The sequence below is a fragment of the Anneissia japonica genome, unplaced genomic scaffold, assembly GCF_011630105.1.
Source record: "Anneissia japonica isolate Jap-2015-1 unplaced genomic scaffold, ASM1163010v1 scaffold287728_len311106_cov174, whole genome shotgun sequence".
NCBI lineage: Eukaryota > Metazoa > Echinodermata > Crinoidea > Comatulida > Comatulidae > Anneissia > Anneissia japonica.
In genome coordinates, this window is record NW_022700489.1 from 81,740 (window position 1) to 86,225 (window position 4,486).

The window sequence follows — 4,486 nt, forward strand, 5'->3', positions numbered from 1 at the left end:
TATTTAGGCTAGTATGTAACACTTGGCATTTAAAATTAGATTTGTAAGGGCACATAGAAAAAATTATTAGACTATAACTCTTTAAAAAAAATGATGAGGGAGGGTGTTTTCTTTATATTTGGCTAGTACTATAATAGAAAATATTGTATAAAAACTGGTTAAATTTTATAGTTTAGTCACAAAATCGCATTGTTATTTTTAACGGCTGTTGAAATAATTGATGCGGCAAATTTTTTTTTTTTTTATTTCTGTATCAATATTTCCCGAATTGTTGACGTGGATGGAGTGATAATCTAATAAATTTTTCTATTTGCCCTAATGTCTACCTACCTGGATCTACCTGGATGTAGAGACGTGAAGCTTTTTTATAGCTTATGTGTCCCTCTTGACTCTTCTTTTGGTGCGTATGGATTGAACTTGAGCGGATGGTTTGACCAGTGTTTTTGTAGACTGTTTTTTAATTGGTTGATTGTAAGAGAATCCACAATCGAGTTTGGTAAAAGCGTTCCAAGAATTGATTGTTCTAAACGAAAATGCATTTTGTTGAGACTTAGATTTCACATGAACTTTCTGAATTTTCCATTGGTGACCTCTAGTAGATGTGCATTCATTTCTTTTTAAAAAATCGCTAAATTGAACCTTATCACACCCCCGGATAATTTTAAATATTTGCAGCATATCTGCTCTTTTCCTTCTGTATGTTAAGGTTGGTAGATTCAGATGTCTTAGTCTCTCATTGTATCGAAGATGATGAATTTGAGGAAAAAGCCTTGTGGGCCTTTGCTGAACTTTTATCAGAGCATCTTCATCTTTTTTGAAGCAGGTACTCCAAATTATATTGCAATACTCTGTATAAAAGCAAACTATTCTGGTCCAAGGATGTGAATGTTCTATTAATTATACCCAGTTTTTGCTTTTTTTGCAATATCTGCAATGTGATCCGAAAATGTTAGCGACTTGTCGAATAACACCCAAAAGTCATTTTCTGCATTTACCGCCTTGAGTTCCATTTTATTTGTGGTGTTTCCCATGGTGTACTTAAAAAATTTATTATGTTTTCCATAATGTATTATTTTACATTTCTCTTTGTTAAAAGGCATTTGCCATTTCACTGACCATTTCCAAACTTCCTCTAGATCATTCTGTAGAAGGTTTGCCTCATGTGCATTAAATACGACTGAAAAAATTTTAGTATCGTCAGCAAAGAGTTTAGTGCTGCACCTTAATGACTCCGGCAAGTCATTTATATAAATGATTCCACTAGTTACAGGTTTACTCGTTGAGTGAACTCCATTTACACAAACTCTTTGAGAACGACCAATGAGAAAACATCTTAACCATTTCAGTAAACTTCCATCAATTCCATAAGATTATAATTTTTCCAGAAGCCTAAGATGTGGGACGCTGTAAAATGCTTTTCGATAATCTAGATACACACAATCAATGCTGTTTCCCTCATCTAATGCTTTCGACCATATTTCCATAACTCCTAGCAATTGAGTTTGACAAGATCGCCCTTTACGAAAGCCATGCTGGTCATCATTTATTAGATTATTTTCTAAATGCAGCATTATCCGATTTTGGACGATGGTCTCCATGATTTTTCCTACAACAGATGTTAAACTAACTGGACGGTAGTTTGCTGGATCTTTTTTTATCCCTTTTTTATAGATTGTTATTACATCCACCTGCTTCCATGACCGTGGAAGTATTCCTTCTGCAAATAATTTTGAAAAAATTTGTTGCAGGGGTTTTAGATATCTCTTCTTTACATTCCTTTACATTTTTAAAACTCTTGAGGGGATGCCATCTGGCCCTGGTGATTTAAAGATGTTTAAATTTTATAATTCTTTTTCCACTTCATATATATCAAAAACAACGCTGTCTAAAGTCTGTGTAATAGCCCGAGGGATCAAAGCTGGTATAGAGGATGTGTCCTCCTTAGTAAAAACACTAGCAAAATACTCATTTAAGACTTCAGCCTTTTTTCTATCTGTAGTACTAATTCTCCATTTGCATCTTGCAGGTCTGGTATACAACTTTTAATTTTTGTTCAGCTCTTTACGTAATTCCAAAAACTTTTAGGATTCTTCCTGACCTCATTTGCTATTTTGCGTTCGAAAATAGATTGTCAATGTACCCTCAGGATTAGAATCTTAACGAATTGATAAAATATAATGTACCTTTAGCCTATCCTGGTCCCTGGGTCATGGCGTACAATTGCAGGAGGTTCAGCGAACCAGACTACATCGTGCAGGTTAGTCGTACGTGCTCGCACGCATAGGGCTGTTGTCTACAGCATCGAGCCCAAAACATTGCGATGTTTGAGACTCGAAACCTAGGCCTACCCCAGTGCGTGAATAACAAAGGATAAAACAATGAATAAAACACATCTAGGCCTACAGCCTAGTTTACACAGCCAGCAAATAAGTTTCACAGAATATTATTTAAATTAAACAAGCACCAGTTTCATGTTTAAATTGACCTAGGCCTAGGTCTGAACCTAGTGGACAAGGTCCAGACTAAAGTCTAGCCCTATCCCGCCGCCCTCGCTCTAGTCTAGGCCTAGGTCTAGGAGATCTGTATAAATGCATAGGAAGCTATCGAGAAGTAGGGCCTACCTAGGTTTCGACCAGTCTAGCTAGTACTAGGCCTAGGCCTAGTAGTACCACGGTTCATGACAAAAAAGGCCAAGGCTAGGCCTACCCTAGGCCTAGCTAGACCCTATGGCCTAGCTAGGCCCACAGTAGTAGTGAACACATGCCACTGAAAAAAACACAGAAAATTTAAAATAAGACATGTCGACGTACCAGAACATACAGTGGGCCAAGGTTTACTCAGATTCGTTGCCAACTAGCCTACTACCGCAAGGTGCCAAAGACTCTTTCCCTTCTCAACAAATACAGTACACTGTGTATTCATTGATGTTATTATTGTTTGTTTTATTTTTTATTTTTTATTAATTGAGCGCCCTCAACAGGAACCTAAAAGTGTACCGACCACCTGTCTGTTTTCCGTGTACGGGTACGTATTTCACCCAGATCCGGATCAACGTTAAAATAAATAAATAATAATAATAATAATAATAATAATAATAATAATAATAATAATAATAATAATAATAATAATAATAATAATAATAATAATAATAATGATAATAATAATATTCATTTGACATAATACTTTTTTTATCAGTGGCAGTACACAAGAAAGTGGTGCAGTCAATTAGCTAATGAATGAACAAGAAAAACAACAACATAAAGCTAGACAAACAATGCAGTAAGCACAATTGTTACACCATGCCTTAAATCAATGTTTAATTCTTATTGCCTAAATCCAATCAGAATTATGGTGTACAACACACCCACTGCCAAACAAATCTGAAAGCAACAAAAAAATAAAAATAAAAACAATTTAAAGGGATCAAGTAAGATAACTTCCAACCGGAATCAGATCGGAAAAAAAATAGTTTTCAATGCTTTACAGAATTTTTTATTACAAAAAAAAATCCGTAAATTGATTACCAGCAAATTTTTAAGAGTCTACTGTAAATAAATACAGCAAAGTATATTATTACTTAACTGTCCGATAATGGACGGATAGTTTCATAGGACCTTATTCGTTAAAGCGCAGGATAGCCTACGATGTTCCAACATGTCCTTATAAACACTGTATATGTACCATTGATGATCTATATTATATTTATTCAACAGTGTTAACGGCTAACTTCCTTCAATATCATATATAATATACGACAGTATTTCTAGCCGTATTTCCAGATTTATCTGGCCGAACGCCCTCTTGAGGCATAGCATTGTGTAAAACAATGTTCCCGACGGGTATTTGGACCTGTTCAACCATTAAGCCTTCGTGGTCTAGTGGTTATGACACTCGCCTTGTCAGCGAGAGGTCGCAGGTTCGAATCCCGTCGGAGGCATTCTATTACACAATAATTTTTCATAAGACCTTATTCGTTAGAAAGCTACAGGGTAGTCTACGATGTTCCAACATTTCCTTATTAAACACTGTATGTACCATTGGTGATTTATATATGTATATATATATATACATAATATAAACCATCAATGGTATATATATATATATATATATATATTATAATATTATATAGATGAAAGAAATAGTCGGAGGCTTGGATGGAATAAAACGTGTCTTAATCATCAAGCTTTTGAGCTTACGCTCTTCATCAGGATCTGTACAAAAACATCCATAAAACAGTACAAAATCGTCTTAAAATATAAAAACTACTTATTAAAATAATTTACATTAGAAATACCTACGATTAAAATACATCAAAAATTAGTCTAGCATGCATAGTGATTTTCGTTATTTATAAAATATATCCTATATGTATATACAAAATTAGTTATTTAATACAAATACCCTCTTGGTGTCTGATCTGTTACCAAGATGGTAACACCCCTAAGTCAAATCAAGATATATGCATGTTTCATTTCAGTAAGTTTCA

At 34.5% G+C, this 4,486-nt stretch overlaps 1 protein-coding gene across 1 annotated transcript in view; it reads right to left on the reverse strand.

The window, feature by feature from the left end:
* The window catches only part of LOC117103333 (histone deacetylase 6-like), a 77,421-nt gene extending 74,458 nt beyond the window's left edge, over positions 1–2,963 (reverse strand). The window contains exon 1 of the mRNA XM_033243872.1: positions 2,811–2,963. The gene's annotated coding sequence lies outside the window, so the exon portion shown is untranslated. The remainder of the gene's footprint in view (positions 1–2,810) is intronic.
* Positions 2,964–4,486: the final 1,523 nt, after the last annotated feature.